The 20,733-nt window shown below is 47.4% G+C and overlaps 1 pseudogene; it reads right to left on the reverse strand.

Moving 5' to 3' along the window:
* Positions 1-1,295: 1,295 nt before the first annotated feature.
* LOC101408851 (olfactory receptor 6B1-like) lies at positions 1,296-2,221 on the reverse strand (annotated as a pseudogene).
* Positions 2,222-20,733: the final 18,512 nt, after the last annotated feature.

Here is a 20,733-nt window from a genome sequence, read left to right on the forward strand (position 1 = left end):
TCGGAAACTCAATTACCTAAAAAGAGTAAAAATAAGACCAACAGCTGACTTCTCAACAGAAGCAGGGAGCAGCTGCCAAAGCAGAAATGTGGTTTGCAGAGTTCCAGTTACAGCATCACAGAGCTGACAATAGAAGGGGGGTTAGAAGCTGAGAGGCAACAGATTAATAACCAGCACAGATAAAAAATATATATTATACAAATAAACACTAATGAAAAGGAAGCTGACGTAGCTATATTGTCAGACAAAGTAGACTTTAAGCCTTACAGATTAAGGCATAAAGCATTACTGGATACAAAGAGTAACACTGCATAATGATAAAAGGTTTAATTTACCAAGATGATGAAACAATTGTAAATTTCATGCACCTAATGACAAGACCTCAAAATACATAAAGCAAAATAGTAAGAAAGAGAAGATTTACAGGGCAAAATCATTTACGAGAATTTAAGACTCTCACACAAAGCACATGACCCATCTGTCGATAATGTACATGCATCTCCAAGGACATACACAAACCTATTACATGGTGGCTGTGGTGAAGGGACTGGGAGTGGAGTGTGGAAAAACCATGAAATTGAGTGAGAGAAGTGCTTGCCCTGAGCAGTGACAACGGCCCAATAAGAAGGGAAGAGCAGGATTAGCCCAATTTCTGCCCCCAAGCACCAGAGGGGAGAGAAAAGACAGAAAAAGCAGGAATGCCATCTATTCATTAGACCCATCAGGTTTTAAATAAAGCGGCTTTCTTGTTTCTGGGGAAAGGTGGCAAGTGTGTGGCTGATGGTGCTGCCTGGACTTGCTTAGTCTACCGTCCAGCTGGCTGAGGTTGGTTGCAGGATCTGCTCTGAGGACCTGGGACCTCAGGCAAAGGAGGCCATCCCAGTGGGCTCAGGGACAGGGCACACAGGGTCCAGGAGGGCCAGGCAGAGGGGTGGCCACCACAGAAACTGGCCAGATCCCAGGTGGTTGGGGAGTGACCATTGAGAGGGACCTTCCTGTGAGCTGGGAAGTGAGCTCTTGCGGGCTGAGGGCACTGCTGGGAGCTGAGGAGCTGTCCACTGCTCTGGTGCTGATTCTCCCTGGGAGAGGCTGGAGCCTTTGGCATTTCTGCTGCTCCTTCAGCTGCTCTTGTGGCCACTCGGTGCTCTTGGCAGCTCCTTCTCAGGTGAGGTGGAGATAGAGGACATTGCTGCTGTGCTGGTGAGAAGGAGTCATGGCCTGCCTGGTGGTGGGCCAGTGACCATGAGCAGATAAGAGGGGAGGGATCTGGAAGTTCTTCCTCCTGCAACTGGTGCTCAGGAGGGGCCAGGGGCCCAGAGGAATCTGGCCAGTGCCTCCCTGATGTCGCGGTTCTGCAGGCAGTAGATGATGGGGTTGAGCAGTGGGGTCACCACTGAGTAGACCATGGACACCAGCTTGTTGAGGTCGAAGGAGCTGATGGCGTGAGGCCGGGCGTACATGAAGATGGTGGTGGTGCAGAGGATGGCCACCACCACCAGGTGGGAGGCACAGGTGGAGAAGGCCTTCTGGTGGCTGGCCCCCCTTGGCATCCTCAGCACTGTGGCCAGGATGTGGCCATAGGATACCATGGTCACCAGCAGGGAGGTGGAGAGCACAGCCAGGGCTGCTACAAAGTCCAAGACTTCGATGGTGGTGGTGTCAGAACAGGAGAGCTGCAGCAGGGGTGATATGTCACAGAAGTCGTCGTTTAGGACATTGGGGCCACAGAACCTGAGGCGGAAGATGAGAGCTATGGACACAAAGGAGGCCACTCAGCCAGGCACTGAGGGCCAGGTGCAGGCAGAGCCTCGAGTCCATGATGGCCGGTAGTGCAGCGGCGACAGATGGCCAGGTACCAGTCACAGGCCATGGTGGCCAGGAGGAAGCACTCGGAGGAGCCCAGAGAGAAGACAAGGAACAGCTGGGTGAGGCATCCAGAGAAGGAGATGGTCCTTGCCAATGCCAGGAGGCCAGCCAGCAGCTGTGGGACGGTGACCTAGGTATAGAGGGTCTCCAGCACCGAAAGTTTGGCTAGGAAGAAGTACATGGGCGTGTGCAGTTGACGGCTGGCTCGGACGGTCACCATGATGACCAGGCTTTCCAGGATGGTCACCACGTAGATGGTGAGGAATGACCCAAACAGCAGCCCTCGCAGGTGGCACAGCTCTGGGAAGCCCAGCAAGATGAACTCTGTCACCGTGATCTTGGTGGAGTTGCTCATGGCCCTCCGTGGTGGGGGGAGGGTCACTTGTGAGCACCCTGGAAGGGCAGAGAGACACGGGTGTGGTGTGTGATGGGCCAGGCCTTCTGCTTTGCTGAGCAGCATGGCCGGGTTGTGAGAGCTGGGTGAGTGTACTCTAACCCTCCTCAGAGGGGTCTCAGAGGTGCCACTCTTCCCTGGAAGCAGGTACCACTGCTTCCCTGTGGTCCCCACCCCTCCATCAACACACATAGTTACTCAGAGCTAACGTTGGCAAAGGGGCTTAGGGCTCACACCCACCAGTCTGTGCAGCTACCCCCTCTTATGTGCACACTCACATAGACATTCTCAGTTGCACACAATTCTGTGCCCAACACAAAGGTACATGGCCAGGTGTGTGTAGCACACCCCCTCATCCACCCAGGTGCCACACATGCAGGTGCATACAGACACACATACGTGCACACACCCACATCCACCCAGGTGCACACACACAGAGCTGCATGCACACATACCCAAGGTGCACACACACCCAGGTGCATGCACACACATATACATCCTAGTGCACACACATATACGGGCACAAACCCCCATGCCCCCAGGTGCACGCACATACATACACACAGGTGCACATACACACACACACCCAGGTGCGCGCACACACACACGGCACGAGAGAATACCCATTCTGCTTGGTGTGCCTTCTCGGGCTGTGTCCCAGGCACTTCCCTGGCCTCATCCGTGTGGGCCCCCGGGGGACTGCTCCTTCATGCTGCTCTCTGGTCAGGGGCCCCTCACGCCGCGGGAAGGACACCACTTCTATCAGATGTCCAGCGGGCTGTCCAGGGGTGAGCAAAGCCTGGGCCAGGGGGTTTGCGGAGGGGAGGGATGCTCATCCCCACCTTTGATGACCCCACGTGGACCTCGTCTTGAGCCAGCCTGACTTCTTTATCCTGTGTTTTCTGAGCAGCAAAGTGGCCATTGGGGGATGGATGGAAGCGGTCCACTCAGAGCCTCTGAGGGGTCGCGCTGTTTGGACTTTTGTGCCAGAACATCCCTGGAGTCGGTCTCTGAGGGATGGCCGACATCGTGCGGGCTGGGACAGGGCCCCACGCGGGCGGGCCAGGGGCTCCTCGGGCTTTCCCGTTCCTCCTGCAGGAGGTGGGGCCTCAGAGCCTCCCCCGCACGCCGCTGTCGCGGTCTGTGGAGCACCGCCAGGGGTCGCACTGAAGGCGGAGGGAGATTCCCGTGGAGAGTGTAATTCTTGGGCGACCCCACGTCTGTTGCGTCTATGATTTGCCCTCCTCCCACGGCGCGGGTTGCGTTGGCGGCTGCTCCGGGCTCACCTGGGAAGGGGAACTCGCTGGGTGAGCTGGGGGCTCCGGAGACCCCACTGCCAGCGACGCGCTCAGCCCTGCGGGGAGGGGGCTGCGGAAGGGGTGCCGCGGGGATGCTCAGAGCTGGTGGGGGCACAGGCCGGGGTGCGCAGGGGACTGAAGACTGTCCCCCAGATCCCTGGCGATGTGAGACCTGTCAGCAAAGCAGCAGGAAGGGTCTGCAGAAGCTCGGTAGATGGGGCCAGCTTGGACCCCCAGGCTGAGGGCGCCGGGATCAGGGCATCAGGGCTGGGGCTCAGGAGCCCGTGTGTGGAGCCCCGGAAGGTGCTGTCCTCGTGGCCTCTCCAGGCCCTTTGCCTCAAGACCAAGGTCCCGGCGAGCAGAACCTCCCCTCACAGAAGGTGCGGGGCCTCGGCCGGGTCCCTGCATGTCTCTGAGCCGAGGTCTGTGGGGAGCACGGCGCATCTCACCAGGTCCCCGCCGCCTCTGGACCCAGGTGGCTTTTATGGGGCTCCTTAGTGGCCTTGTCCCCACCCCCGCCTTCTGCTCCGAGTCTGGAGGACTCTAATTGCAAACTCTCACCCCTGCGGGCCTCTTGAGCTCTTCCTGGAGGCGCGCTGCAGGGTCCCTGGAGGGAAAGGGTAACGGGGCGCTCAGCTCGGGGCCTCCCCGCTTTCTCCTCAGCCGCAAACAGCGCTCTGCACGTTACCTGCCCTCCGGGTGCCCTGGCCCCTCCCGGCCTCAAAGCCCTCCCCCTGGGGTTCAAGGGGGAGTCAGCGCTACCCAGCAGCTTTCAGATCACCCGCTTCCTTTCGTGTCTTTCCACGCGTGACGTTTGTTATTCATTTAGTTATAAAATAATGTGAGGAACACTTGTAAACCTACTCTCCACACAAGACAGACAATCGCTGACGAGAGAGCTCAGCTCCTTCCCTCTCCCACCCCGCGCTCCCCTCGCAGAGGGACCACTCCTGGGTCCCTGCTGCTTAAGGCATCCTAAGTGTAGATGAGGCATTGCTTCGTGCTGCTTGTGTCAAACCTGGTGACGGAGGGCGTGTGCTCTGTGCCGTCTTCTGGGTCTCGCTTTGCTGTTACTGGGTGCTTGCTCCTCTCCGCAGCTGATCTGTTTTGACACCTGTATGACGTTCCCTGGTGTGACTGCCTCACAATTCCTGGCTTGTTCTCTGTGCATAGCTCCTGGTCGCCATGCACCAGCGTTTCTCTTCCAGCCACAGCTGGGCTCGGGGACGCCAGGTTGAACTTGACAAGAAAATGCCCAGTTCTCTCCCTAAAGCGGCTCCACTGATTACACTCCTACCGTTGAGCTTCATCTCCTCCACCAGGAGGTGGGGGGAATTCTTAATCTTGGACGATTTAGTGGGTAAAATCAGCATCTCCTGTGGTGCATTTGTTTTCCCTGCTCCTCTAATCTGTGTAGAATCAGCGTGGCCTCTGCTTCTGTGAGATGCCTGTGTGTGTTGCCATATCTCCCACAGATCGTCTTTTCCTTATTGATTTGCAGGAGCTCTTTATATGTCCTTTTCTGAACTTCTTTGTGGATGTAATTTACACAGTAAAGTGCACAGACCTTACTGTTAAGTTTGATGAGTGTTGATGAATTCATACGTGAACGGAGCCCCCAGCTCATCAAGATACAAGCTTCCTTCACCCCAGGAATATCCCACCTGCCTCTTCCCAGTCGACCCCTGATCCCCCACATCAAGGCAGCCACTGTTCTGACACTTTTCTCCATAGATCAATTTTGTTTTTCCTAGAGTGTGACATAAATGGAACCACAGGGCATCCCCTCTTCTCTCTGGCTTCTGCTCAGTGTGTTTTGAGGCACGTCCAGGGTGTTGTATCCATAGACCATGGATTACCTGGAAGTGTGTTATTTAACTTCCAAATATTTGGAGATTTTCGAGAGATATTTCTATGTTATTAATTTCTTTCTTTTTTTTCTTTGGTGAGGAAGACTATCCCTTGAGCTAACATCTGTGCCAATCCTCCTCTTTTTGCTGAGGAAGATTGGCCCTGGGCTAACATCCATGCCCATCTTCCTCTACTTTGTATTTGGGACGCCTGCCACAGCATGGCTTGACAAGCGGTGCATAGTTCTGAGCCTGGGATCTAAACCTGAGAACCCTGGGCTGCCTAAGCAGAGCACTCAAACTTCACCACCATGCCATCAGGCGTGCCCCTTGATTTCTGTTGTAACTTCATTGTGATCAGAAAATATACTTTGTATAATTTTGAATCTTTTAAAATTCGAGATTTATTTTATGACTTAGAATATGGGTCTATATTGGTAAATGATCTGTGTTCACCTAAAAAGAATGTGCATTCGCACATGTCATTGTGGTGATGTTAATCGGGTCAAGCTGGTTGATAGTGGTGTTGAATCTCCTATATCTTTGCTGATTTTGTCTACTGGTTCTGTCACTTATTGAAAGACGGATATTGAAATCTATGGCTATAACTGTGGATTCCCTATTTCTCTTTGAGGGTCTATTGGTTTTTTTTCATGCATTTTTTGGCTCTTATTAGGTGCATAAATGTTTAGGATTGGTTTGACCCTCTAAAGAATTGATCCCTTTATGGTGTTGAAATGATTTCCTTTGTTCCTAATATTTGTTGCTCTGAAATCTACTTTGTCTGATATTAATTAATTCTAGCTTTCTTTGATTGGTGTTAGCATGGTATATCTTTTACGCTTTGTTTACTTTAAATCTATTTATGTCTTCCTATTTAAATTATGTTTCTTGTAGGCAGCATGTTGTTGTGTCTTACCTTTGTGTCCACCCTGACAATCTCTGCCTTTTATTTGAGGTATTTATCCATTTACATTTAAAGTGATTATTGATATGGTTAGATTTAAATCTACCATATTGCTGTTGGTTTACTATTTGTCCTGTCTGGTTTTTGTTTCTTTTGTTATCTTTTCTACTCTCTTTGTGATTACATTTTATCACCTTTGCTCACTTTCTACATGTAACTCTTTGTTTTGTTACTTTAGTGGTTGTTTAGGGTTAGCATACATCTTTAACTTATCACAGTCTACCTTCAAGTGATATTTTATCACTTCATGTATAAGAACCATACAAGAGTGTACTTCCATCCCTCTCCTCCTAGCTTTTGTGCTCTTGTTGTCATGCATCTTATTTTCACGTTATAAATTTCGTAATACATTGTTATTTTTGCTTGCACAATTATCTTTAAAAGAGACAAATAATAAGGAATACATTGTCAGTTTATCTATGAAATTTCCATTCACTCTGCTCTTCATTTCTTTCTGTAGATCCATATTTCCATTGGGCATCATTTTCTTTCTCCTTGAAAGATGTCTTTTAATATTTCATGTAGTGCTGGTCTGCTAGTGATGTATTCTTGCAGCTTTTCTTTGGATAAAAATGTCTTATTTTACTTTAGTTTTTGAATCCCTACATATAGGACTCTAGGTTGACAGGTTTTCTTTTCTTCTCTTTTTGTATTGATTTAAAATTTACTTTTTTCCCCCTTATTTTATTGAGGTCATGTTGGTTTATAGCATTGTGTAATTTCAGGTGTACATTGTTATATATCAGTTTCTGTATAGACTTTATCGTGCTCACCACCAATAGTCTAGTTTTTATCCATCACCATACATGTGTGCCCCTTTCGCCCACTCCCGCTTTCCCCTCTGGGGACCACTAATCTCTTCCTCTTATCCACGTGTTTGTTTATCTTCCACATATGAGTGAAATCTTGTGGTGTTTGTCTTTCTCTGTCTTATTTTGCTTAACACAATACTCTCAAGGTCCATCCATGTGGCTGCAAATAGGACAATTTTGTCTTTTTTTTTTTGGTGAGGAGATCAGCCCTGTGCTAACATCTGCCAATCCTCCTCTTTTTTTGCTGAGGAAGACTGGCCCTGGGCTAACATCCATGCCCATCTTCCTCCACCCTACATGAGACACCGCCACAGCATGGCTCACCAAGCAGTGTGTTGGTGCATGCCTGGGATCCGAACCGGCGAACCCCGGGCTGCCACAGCGGAGCATGCGCACCCAACCGCTTGCGCCACCAGGCTGGGCCCGATTTTGTCTTTTTTTATAGCTGAGTCGTATTCCGTTGTATGTATATACCACATCTTCTTTATCCATTCATCAGTTGATGGGCACTTGGGTTGCTTCCATGTCTTGGCTATCATGAATAATGCTGCGATGAACGTAGGGATGCATAACTCCCCTTGAATTGTTGATTTCATGTTCTTTGGATAAATACCCACTAGTGGGACAGCTGGATCATATGGTATTTCTATTTTTAATTTAATTTAATTATTAAATTATTTTTAAAATATGACCTTTAAAATATGACCTTAACATAATACCCTCAAGGTCCATCCATGTTGTTGCAAACAGGACAATTTTGCCTTTTCTGTGGCGGAGTAGTATTCCATTGTATATATATACCATGTCTTGATCCAATGGTTGTTCGGTAGCATGTTGTTTAGTCTCCACATATTCGTGGCTTTCCTAGCTCTTTTTCTTGTAGTTGATTTCTAGGTTCATAGCGTTGTGGCTGGAAAAGATGCTTGATATGATTTCATTCTTCTTAAATTTATTGAGGCTTGCCTTGTTTCCCAACATATGGTCTATCTTTGAGAATGTTCCATGTGCACTTGAGAAGAATGTGTATTCTGCTGTTTTTGGATGGAGTGTTCTATATATATCTGTTAAGTCCATCTGTTCTAGTGTTTCATTTAAGTCCACTATTTCCTTGTTGACTTTCTGTCTGGTTGATCTATCCATTGGTGTAAGTGGGGTGTTGAGGTCCTTTACTATCATTGTGTTGCTGCTAATATCTTCTTTTAGATCTGTTAATAGTTGCTTTATGTACTTTGGTGCTCCTGTATTAGGTGCATGTATATTTATGTGTTATGTCCTCTTGGTGGAGTGTTTCTTTTATCATTATATACTGCCCCTCTTTGTCTCTCACTGCCTTTTTTATCTTGAAGTCTGCTTTGTCTCATATACATATGGCAACACCTGCTTTCTTTTGCTTGCCATTTGCTTGGAGTATTATCTTCTGTCCCTTCTCTCTGATCCTATGTTTGTCTTTAAAGCTGAGATGTGTTTCCTGGAGGCAGCATATTGTTGGGTCTTGTTTTTTAATCCATCCAGCCACTCTATGTCTTCTGATTGGAGTCTTCAATCTATTTACTTTTAGAGTGATTATTGACATATGACAGCTTAATACTACCATTTTATCTCTTGTTTTCCAGTTATTCTGTATTTCCATTGTTTCTCTTACCTTATATTTTTGACTACCATTTCAGTTTTTGGTGGTTTTATGTCATGGTTTTCTCAGTTTTCCCTTTATTTATGATTTCTGGCTCTGCTCTGATTTTTTATTTTGTGGTTACCATGAGGTTGGTATAAAAGATATCATAGATGAGATAGTCCATTTTTTGATAGCCTCTTATCTTCTTTAGGCTAAGCAGGTTCCATCCCTTTCCCCTTTCCCTTATGAGTTATTGTTGTCACAAATTATTCTTTTTTGTGTTGTGAGTTTGTGACTAAACTGAAGTGTTTATAGTTATTTTTGATGTTTTCCTTCCCTTTATACTTTATGTTATAATTGTTTGCTAACCTGTTCTGATGGAGAGCTGCAATTTTCTGATTTTGTCTATTTATCTCCTTGCTCAAAGCTTTATAAACCTTTGCCTTTTTGTTTCAGGTATGAGGGCTTCCCTCATTTCTTGTAAGAGAGGTCTGGTGGTGATGAACTCCCTCAGCTTTTGTTTATCTGGGAAAGCTTTTATTTCTCCATCATATCTGAAGGATAGTTTTCTGGATAGAGTATTCTTGGCTGAAAGTTTTTGTTTTTCAGAATTTTGAATATATCATTCCATTCTCTCCTAGCCTGTAAGGTTTCTGCAGAGAATTCTGCTGAAAGCCTGATAGGGGTTCCTTTGTAGGTTATTTTCTTATGCCTTGCTGCCCTTAATATTTTTTCTTTGTCATTGGCTTTTGCCAGTTTTAATATTATTTGCCTTAGAGAACGTCTTTTTGCATTGATGTAATTAGGAGTTCTGTTGGTTTTATGTACCTGTAAGTCCAGTTCCTTCCCCAGGTTTGGGAAGTTCTCAGCTATTATTTCTTCTTCTTTTTTTTTTTGGTGAGGAAGATCAGCCCTGAGCTAACATCCATGCCAATCCTCCTCTTTTTGCTGAGGAAGACTGGCCCTGGGCCAACATCCGTGCCCATCTCCCTCCTCTTTATGTGGGATGCCGGCACAGCATAGCTTGATGAGCAGTGTGTCAGTGCACACCTGGGATCTGAACCTGGGCCGCCAGCAGTGGAGCGCACACACTTAACCACTACACCATGGGGCCGGCCCCTCAGCTATTATTTCTTTGAGCAAGCTCTCTGCTCCTTTCTCCCTCTCTTCTCCCTCTGGAATACCTATAATCCTTATGTTGCTTTTCCTAATTGAATTGGATATTTCTCAAAGAATTTCTTCATTTTTAAAAAATCTTTTTTTCTCTTCTCCTCTACCTGTAACATTTCTATATTTCTGTGCTCTAATCCACTAATTCTGTTCTCCGTAACATCAGCTCTATTTTTCATGGATTCTGGATTATTTTTTGTCTCACTAATTGTGTTCTTCATATCCAGAATTTCTGTTTGGTTTGTTTTTTAGAATTTCAATCTTTTTGGTGAAGTATTCCTGCTGCTCACTAATTTTATTCCTGAGGTCATTGAACTGTCTTTCTGAGTTTTCTTGTAACTCACTGAGTTTCTTTATGACAACTATTTTGAATTCTGTCTTTCAGATTGTAAACTTCTGTGACTTGAAGATTGGTTTCTGGAGACTTGTCATTTTCCTTTTGTTCTGAAGTGTTACCGTAGTTCTTCATGGTGTCTGATGAAGTGATCCTTTGCTGGTGCATTTGTGGTGGTATCAGGTCACAGATTCCACCTGCCACCAGTTGGGGGGAGCAGGAGCTGTGTTTTCTGATTCTGCCCCGTCTGCTGGAAGTTGTGCGGGTAGGACTTCTCTGCATTTGTATGGGCTGCTGGCAGCTGCTCAGCAGGTTGCACTCATGTGAGAAGGGCCTTTGGCTGGGCAGACAGGTCGGGCATCCTAGGCAGGGCCTCTGTGCTTGGCAGGGGACTAGCTGAGCTGATGCACACTAGATGGGAGGGGCATCTACACAGGGGCTGAGCCCCACTCAGCGGGTTTGTGGGCTGCTGTGCTCCATGGGCAGGGCACCTTCTCGCCTGTGCTGTGCTTTGTGGGAAAGGCACCCAGGCAGGGGCTGAGCCACCACTCAGTGGGTCCCATGGGCTGCTGTGCTCTGTAGGTAGGGTGCCTTCTGAGTGGGTGGGGTGCCTTCTTGCCTGTGCTGTACTCAGTGGGTGGGCACCTTCATGGGGCCTGAACCACCACCACTCAGTGTAGAGCACTCCCACCAGTGGGGCTGCTGCAGCATGGTGGGTGCTCCCGCGGGCTGGGCTGCAACTCCAAAAGTGTTTGCATGGGCCAGGCTGTCCCCGCCTCCTCTTACAGTCATGCCTACCACTATGTGAGGATCTGTGGCCTGGCTCACTGCTGCTGGGGAGGGGGAGTGGTAGGGGGAAGGGTGTGCTCACCTAGTTCCACTGCCTGGGGATCCAGCCCACCCACCTTCAGATGTGTGGCATGGATCTCTCAGATGTCCTGTGCTGTGCATGGAATCCTCTGCTGGTTAATGAGTGTCCATTTAGTTGTATCTTACAGGGGAGAGACTAAGGGAACAACTCGCTCCACCATGATACTGATGTCACCCCAGGTTTTCTTCTCAGTACTTAAAAGTTGCTGCTCCACTGTTTTCTCACCTGCATTGTTTTTGATGAGACATCTGCTGTCATATTTCTCTTTGTTCCTCTTTATATAATACTCCTCTGGCTGCTTTTAAGATTTTCTCTTTATCATTGGTTCTGAGCATTTGATTATGATGTGCCTTGGTGCAGCTTTCTCTGTGTTTCTTGTGTTGGAAGTTATAAGCAACTGGACTTGTGGGATTGATTATAGTTTTCATCAAAGATGGAAAAATTTTGTCCATTATTCTTCAAATATCTTTCCTCTCTCCACTTCTTTGGGGATTCATTTACATATCCAGGCACACCTTGGAGTTATTCTAGTTTCAATTCCAGACCACTGCAATAAGTCAAATATCACAATAAAGTGAGTCACACATTTTTTTGGTTTCCCAGTGCATCTAAAAGTTATATTTACACTATGCTGTAGTCTGTTAGGTGTGCAATAGCATTATGTCTAAATGCACAATTTACATACCTTAATTAAAAAATACTTTATTGCTAAAAAATGCTAACCATCATCTGAATCTTCAGTGAGTTGTAATTTTTTTTGCTGGTGGAGGGTCTTGCCCTCTGGGGAGGGCTGCTGACTGATCGTGATGGTGGTTCCTGAAGGTTGGTGTGGCTGTGACAATTTCTTAAAATATGATGACAATGAAGATTCCCACATTGATTGACATTTCCTTTCATGAATGATTTCACTGTAGCATGCGATGCTGTTTGATAGGGTTTTACCCACAGTAGAATGTCTTTCAAAACTGGAGTCAGTCCTCTCAAACCCTGCCACTGCTTTGTCAACTGAGTTTACATAATATTCTAAATCCTTTGTTGTCATTTCAACAGCCTTCACAACATCTTCACCAAGAGTAGATTCCATCTCAAGAAACCACTTTCTTTGCTCATCCATAAGAAAACAATTCCTCATTCGTTAAAGTTTTATCATGAGATTGAAGCAATTCAGTCACATCTTTAGGCTGCACTTCTAATTCTAACTTTTTGCTGTTTCCAACATATCTGCCATTACTTCCTCCACTGAAGTCTCAAACCCCTCCAAGTTATTCATGAGGGTTGAAATAAGCTTCCTGCAAACTCCTTTTACTGTTGATGTTTTGACCTTTTCCCATGAATCATGAATGTTCTTAATGGTATCTAGAATGGTGAATCCTTTCCAGAAGGTTTTCAATTGACTTTGCTCAGATCCATCAGAGGAATCACTATCTATGGCAACTAGCCTTACAAAATGTATTCCTTAAATAATAAGACTTGAAAGTAGAAATTACTCCTTGATCCATGGGCTGCATAATGGCTGCTGTGTTAGCAGGTGTGAAAACAACATTAATCTCATTGCAAGTCTCCCTCAGAGCTCTTGGGTGAGCGGGTGCATTGTCAATGAGCAGTAATGTTTTGAAAATAATCTTTTTCTCTGAGCAGTAGGTCTCAACTGTGGGCTTAAAATGTTCAGTAAACCATGTTGTAAACAGATGTGCTATCATCCAAGCTTTGTTGTTCCATTTATAGAGCATAGGCAGAGTAGATTTAGCACAATTCTTAAGGGCCCTGGGATTTTCATAATGGTAAATGAACACTGGCTACAACTTAAAGTCACCGGCTACATTAGCTCCTAACAAGAGAGTCAGCCTGTCCTTTGAAGCTTTGGAGCCAGGCATTGACTTCTCCTCTCTAGTTATGAAAGTTCTAGATGGCATCTTCTTCCAATAGAAGGCTGTCTTGTCTACATTGAAAATCTGTTATTTAGTGTGGCCACCTTCATTAATTACCTCAGCTAGATCTTCTGGGTAATTTACTGCAGCATCTACATGAGCACTTACTGCTTCACCTTGCACTTTTATGTTCGGAGATGGCTTCTTTCCTTAAACCTCATGAACCAACCTTCGCTAGCTTCAAGCTTTTCCTTTGCAGCTTCCTTACTTCCTCAGCCTTCATAGAATTGGAGAGAGTTAGGGCCTTGCTCTGGATTAGGCTTTGGTTTAAGGGAATGTTGCTGCTGGTTTGATCTATCCAGACTACTAAAACTTTCTCCAGTTCAGCAACAAGCCTTTTTCACTTTCTTATCTTTTGTGTGTTCACTGGAGTAGCACTTTCAATTTCCTTCAAGAACTTTTCCGTTGCATTCACAGCTTGGCTAACTGTTTGGCACAAGAGACCCAGCTTTTGGCCTATCTCAGCTTTGATGTGCCTTCTTCATTAAGCTTAATGATTTCTAGCTTTTGATTTAAAGTGAGAGACCTGTGACTCTTGCTTTTGCTTGAACACTTAGAGGCCATTGTAGGGTTATGAATTGGCCTAATTTCAATATTGTTGTGTCTCCAGAAATACGGAGGCCCGAAGAGAGGGACACGGGAGAATGGCTGGTTGGTGGAGCAGTCAGGATACACACAACATTTTTGGATTAGGTTCACTATCTTATGTGGGCACAGTTCATGATGCCCTCAAGTAATTACAATGGTAACATTGAAGATCACTGATCACAGATCATCATAACAAATTTCATAATAATGAAAAGTTTTGAAATATTGTGAGCATTAGCAAAATGTGACACAGAGAGAAGAAGTGAGCAAATGCTGTTGGAAAAATGGCACCAATATACTTGCTTGACACATGGTTGCCACAAACTTTCCATTTGTGAAAAATGCAATATCTGTGAAGCACAATAAAATGAGCTCTGTCTGTATATTAATCTGCTTGAAGTTTTCCCATGGCTTGTTGAAACTCTGTTAACCTAAAAATTATCCCCCTTCTCTGTTTCATATTTTCATGGTTTCTCTTGCTGTCTTTAATTTCTCTCACCTTTTCTTCCACAATCTCTAATCTGCTGCTAATCCCGTCCAGTATATTTTCCATCTCAGACATCTCAGTTTGGTTTCATTCTTTTAAAATATCTTCCATGCCTCTGCTTCACTGTCTGAACATATGGATACAGTTGTAATAACTATTTTAATGTCTTTGTCTTCTGATTCTAATATCTGTGTCAGTTCTGAGTTGATTGATTATTCTCCTTATTATGAGTTGTATTTTCCTGCTTGTTGCATGACTGATGACTGTAGCTTGGTTGCCAGACACTACATTTTATCTTGTTGGGTGCTGGTTATCTTTATATTCCTGTAAATGTCCTTGACTTTTGCTCTGGGACAGGTAAGTCACTTGGAGCCAGTTGGTCCTTTCAGGTCCTCCTTGTGAGAAGTTCAGGCGGGTCTGGAGCCGTGCTCGTCCAGGGCTGATTATTCCCGGCTGAGGCAGGCCCTCTGCTCTGCCCAGCGCCCTGGATCCTGAGGTTGTCCAGTCTGGCTGGTGGGAGCAGGTGGCCTTGTGCGAGTCCCAGGCACGGTGTTTTCTAATCCTTCTGGGTAATTCTCTCCTTGAACCCAAACAGTTTCCTCACCTTCATGGGCTGGTCAATACTCTGATCAATACTCTGAGGGCAGCGCTCTGCCGATCTCTGGGATCCTCTCTCCCTGAAGCTCTGCCCAATCCTTTATTTTGTCCTGAAAACTCGAGCTGCCCTGGTCTCCTAGACTCTCAGCCCCATCTCCTCAACTCATGGGCTCTGGCTGCTTCTGCCTGGGTCCCCTCCCTGGGGTGGCTTGAAAACCCTCTCAAGGCAATAAGCCGGGGCAGTTTTAGGCTCCTTTCCTTCATTTCCCATCTCTCAGGGTCACTGTCCTTCATTGCCTGATGTCCAGGGTCTTGAAAACCACTTTTTCATATATTTTTCTGTTTCCTTTCAGGTAGGAGGGTAAATCCAGTCCCTGTATTCCATCTTGGCTAGAAGCAGGTGTCTCTAAGTTCAGTCATCCCCTGCACTTACAACGGCCTCAGTATCCCTGAGCTCTGGTCTGTGTCTCCTCCCCTCGATGAGACCAACACTCCCTACTTGGCCCCCAAACCCTGCTCTGAGGTCCAGAATTCCAGCCCGTAAACCGGGAGTTCATCCTGTCCATTTCCCTTCTCTCCAGGATCAGAGTCCTGCCTGGCCTCTTGTCCAACATCTGAAAACAGCCGTTAAAACACATATTATAGTATTATGTTTTATAGTTATATCATAGTATAGTATTTATGTCATTATAGTATAGTATTACATATAACTATAACCACATTATACTGTATATTTTATCTAACTTTGTCGTTGTCTGTGTGGGGGGCTGGACTGTGCCAGCTTAGTTTTTTATAACTGGAAGCCTCTTTATATATTCTCCGTATTAATTGTGTGTCTGCCATATGTTGCAATATCTCCCCTCAGTTTTCACCTTTTATTTTTCACTTTCCTTAAGGTGTCTTTTGATGAACAGATGTCCTTAAATATTTTCACATTCTTTTTATTTATTTATTTATTTATTTATTTATTTATTTATTTATTTATTTTTATTTTTTTGCTGAGGACGACCAGCTCTGAGCTAACATCTATTGGCAACCCTCCTCGTTTTTTTTTCCCCCAAAGCCCCAGTAGATGGTTGTATGTCATAGTTGCACATCCTTCTAGTTGCTGTATGTGGGATGTGGCCTCAGCATGACTGGAGAAGCGTTGCATCAGTGCACGCCCGGGATCCGAACCCGGGCCACCAGTAGCGGAGCGTGCGCACTTAACCGCTAAGCCACGGGGCCGGTCCCCCATTTAAGAAGTCTTTTGATGAACAGAAGTTCAAATTTTTCAAAATTATTTTGAAACAGTTTAAGATTTATGGAAAAGTTGCAAAGACAGTACAAAGAGTTCTCATAGACACCAAACCCAATTTCCCCTCATGCTAACATTTTACACTATTGTGGTACATAGGTTACATTGATGAACCAGTATTGATACGTTATTATCAACTAAAGTCCATACTTCATGTGAATTTTCTTAGTTTTTACCCAATGTCCCTCTTCTGTCCCAGGATCCTGTCCAGGACACCACATTACATTTTGTTGTCATGTTTCCTTAGGCTCGTCTTGGCTGTGACAGTTTCTCCTACTTTATTTGTTTTTATTTTTTTCATGACCTTGACAGTTTTGAGGAATTCTGGTCATCTATTTTATAGAATGTCCCTCAATTGGGCTTTGTCTCATGTTTTTCTCATGATTAGACTGTGGTTGTGGGACTTTGGGAGGAAGACCACAGAGATAAAGTGCCATTTCCATCCCATCATATAAGGGTACAGACTGTCAACATGGCTTATCACTGTTGACCTTGTTGGTGTTGACTTGATCACCTGGCTCAGGCACTGTGTCAGGTTTCTCCACTGTAGGTTACAGTGTAACCTTACTTAACCCCCATACTGTACCCTTTGGAAGGAAGTCATTGCATACAGCCATTTAAGGAGGAGGAAGTCATGCTCTCCCTCCTTGAGAGAGGAATATGTACATAAATTATTTGGAATTCTTCTACATAGGAGATTTGTCTGTTGTCCCCATTTATTTATCCAATCATTCATTTATTTCAGTATAGACTCATGGGTATTTATTTTATAGTTTGGGTTATAATCCAATCCTATCCTATTTATTTTGTTGCTCAAACTTTCCCTCTTTGATTTCCAAACCTGCTGTCCTATTTTCCTCACTCCCCTGTCTCTGCTGCCCCTCCTCAGGCTCCTTGCAGAGACTCCCTACTGTCCCTGAGAATAGAGCATCTGTTCTCCTCAGGGTGTGGTCCCAGCCCCCTCATCATGCCAGGCCCCAGGACCCGTCCACTTGAATCACAGCTGTCTATCTGCCGACAGACCATGTCTGCAGCCGAGACTCTGCTCACAAACCCCACAGACAAAACTTCCCCCTTGTCCTGCCTACTAGATGGACATAGGATTGTGGCCAGCTGGACTCGACCTCCAGGCTGTGAGGTTGAAGTGAGGAAATGGTGAGATCAGGCACATAGAGGCCAGTCCAGAAAAGGCCAGCAGAGGTCAGCAGACTCAGTCCTGTGGGCAGGGAGGTGGGGGGAGGAGAGAAATGACTTGGTCAGAGTGGAGTCGACATGTGTTAGTGTGGACGTCAGGGTGGACATGACGGTCAGTGTGGACCTCACTGTCAGTGAGACCATGACAGTCAGAGTGGACAGACGGTCAGTGTGAACATGACACTCAGTGTGGACATGACAGAGTGGACATGATGGTCAGTGTGGACATGACACTCAGTGTGGATATGATGGTCAGTGTGGACATGACACTCAGTGTGGATATGATGGTCAGTGTGGACATGGCAGGCAGTGTGGACATGACACTCAGTGTGGACATGACACTCAGTGTGGACATGACACTCAGTGTGGACATGACAGGCAGTGTGGACGTGGTGGTCAGGGTGGACATGACACACAGTGTGGACATGATGGTCAGGGTGGACATGACACTCAGTGTGGACATGACAGCGTGGATGTGGTGGTCAGGGTGGACATGACACTCAGTGTGGACATGATGGTCGGGGTGGACATGACACTCAGTGTGGACATGGCAGGCAGCGTGGACGTGGTGGTCAGGGTGGACATGACACACAGTGTGAACATGATGGTCAGGGTGGACATGACACTCAGTGTGGATATGACACTCAGTGTGGACATGACAGTCAGAGTGGACATGACAGCGTGGATATGATGGTCAGTGTGGACATGACACTCAGTGTGCAGGTGATGGTCAGTGTGGACATGGCAGGCAGCGTGGACATGGTGGTCAGGGTGGACATGACGATGGTCATCATGGACATAACGTATAGCACCCGCCTCACAGACTCTGGCTGCTGCCCCGCCTGGTGCCCAGTGGTCCTAGCACGTTAGCTGACCCCCTGGAAGGTACCTGGCAGCAGACTTGCAATCTGAAAGATCTAATGGGCGTCTTGTTGAGGAAATTGTGAAACATTGTGTGTATTTGTGTCTTCAATTAAAATTACAACTTGGTTCTGGCACTGGGATAAGACCAATAACACATCGAGGGTCCAGGCAGTGTCCCTGGGGTGTAGTAGGCGCTCCACACACAGCCAGTGGGGTTCCCTCCCTCCCGCCTCCTTTCTTTCTTTCCACGGGGAACTGAGCACCTGAGCGGCGAGCTCCGGGCCCACAGGAAGAGAGACGAGAACACCGAGTTGTAGCAAGTGCACGGCAGGGAGCTGACGGCACCCCGGGGACCTGGAGATGCTAGGACCCAGGCTGAGGAGGGGCTGAGGCCAAAGGTCAGCCAGGTAACGAAGAGCTGTGTGTGCCAGGTGAGGATGGCCAGGAAAGCTGGAGCTGTGGTCCAGGTGAGGTCCACCAGGTAACTTGGTTCTGTGTGTCAGGTGAGAAGTCGGGCCAGGACTTCAAAAGCGATGGTGCTGATGAAGGATCCTGAGCTGGAGAGAGGTGGGCTCTGAGGAGGATCCCCCTGAGGCCAGCACGGGAAACAGACGGGGGCTGGGCTGCAGGCAGGGAAATCAGTTCACACCATTGTGTAGACACAGAGCAAAGGCATAATTAGAGCAAGGCAGTGGAGAGGGGTCCATGGAGCGGGGATTTGCCTTGAGATGTTTGAGGAGTGGGGGTGCCTCGGTGCCCAGGGGACGTGGTGGGCCAGGTAGGGCAGGACTCAGGATAACAGTGGGTTGGCACACGGGATCTCGAGAGGAGAGCACAGAACCGCTGCTCTCATCATCCGCCTTCAGCTCCGGTCCAGGCAGAGTCCACAGAGGTGGAGGCTTTCCGCCCTCATGCTGGAGACAAAATAGACACCTGGGACCACCACAAGAGGTGACGATGGGGGGTGTCCTTGGCAAGTGACCCAGCTGATGGATGCCTGGATCCTTATTCATATGATGTGGATAAAATCACCTCATAGAACTGTTGTGAAGGTTAAATTAGAGACAGAGAGAGACCCGCCACAGATTCTGTTTACAGAATGACGAGTCCATGGTTTTGGGAGCAAGAATGCAGAGTGGGTGAGAGCAGTCTTTGGAGGCAGGCAGAGGGGCCACCCAATCCTCGTTGCATTTCAACCCAGGCTTCCTACAACTGTCAGCCTCCTGGGAGGGGCGGACACAGACTCAGGGCCCCACTCAGCCTGTCCATCGGGTTGGACCCTTTCCCCACCACGTGTCGGGGCAGAGTCACTCGTCCCTCTGACCTCGGTTTCCCCACCCATCCTGGCCTCGCCCTCCTGCTCTGCACTGGGTCCCCTTCCTCCATATCCTCAGTGACTTCTCTCCTCTGTTCTGCCCCCTTTCCTGCATCACGGATTTCCCCTCCTTGCTGTCTCCTTCCCACACTGTTCACATGTTAAAATCAAACAAGTAAAAAGGCAAAACAATCTTTCCTGGAAACCACATCCCCTTCACAGCCCAGGGCTTTGAGTGATCGTCTTATGCAGACCCCCCCTTTCTCAAGTCACCCCCCCTTATTCTTTTCTCTTATGCTCCCACCTCCACTGGAACATTTCACAGAAGGTCCCCTCCCCCATCCACTCCTGTCCCCTGCTCCCATCACTGACCACAGCTGGATGGTCTCAAACATCAACTGCCCATGCCCTGGCTGCCCCTCCTTGACTCTCCTGCCCCGCACCTGCTTCTGTGAGGCCCCTTCACGCAGGCTCCTCCCTTCCAGGCCCCCACCTCTTGCTCTGCCTGGAAGGTGCTATCCCAGCCCTTTGCTTTCTGACACTTGTGGGTCCCCCACCCCCAGCCCCACATGACAGGTTAGAGTCCCTGACATGCACCCCCAAAGTCCAGCTGTTTTATATCCAACACTTCCAGAGCTGTAAGTGCATCACTTTTCTGTGATTCTTGGTTGTTGTGTAAAGGCCACCACCTGCCCAGTTGTAAAATCCCTGTGGAAGGGGTCAGGCACGCAGTACCCATCTGTTGAGGGTGGGGGCGGGGAGGGGGGTGCAGGGAAGAGGAGAACGGTCTGTGCAAGGATCTGAAGATAGGACACCTAGTCACACACTAGTCCAGGGGCAGAGGAGGAAATACGTGTGATCATGGAGCATCACGGGGTTGGCAGAGGGAGAAACCCGCGGTTGTTGTGCTGCTGTTGGGCCATGCTATGATTTTCCCAATGGAAAATCTTCAGACCCTGCAAACACGCATCGTCCTTTGACAAACATTCAAGTTCTCTGACCCCACCCATCACAGGCCTTGCTGCCCCCCGGGGCCTGCCCTCTTCCTCTCCTGGGTGTGAGTCACTGGTTTAGAGACAGCACTTTCAGGCCAACATGCTAAGTTATTGCTGTTTTTATCTGATTTAATAGATCTTATTTAAGACTAGAAAGCCCAAGTCATCAGGATTGTGCCTGGTTCTCTCAGAGGCAGACGCGTCACCGTGTCCCTGACTGAGCCACAAGCACACTCACATGCTCTTGGGGTGACACTTTCCATGGATACTCCACCTGCCTCCTGCTACTGCTTC

This window comes from Ceratotherium simum, chromosome 6, assembly GCF_057802395.1.
Source record: "Ceratotherium simum simum isolate JZ-2026a chromosome 6, ASM5780239v1, whole genome shotgun sequence".
NCBI classification, from domain to species: Eukaryota; Metazoa; Chordata; class Mammalia; order Perissodactyla; family Rhinocerotidae; genus Ceratotherium; species Ceratotherium simum.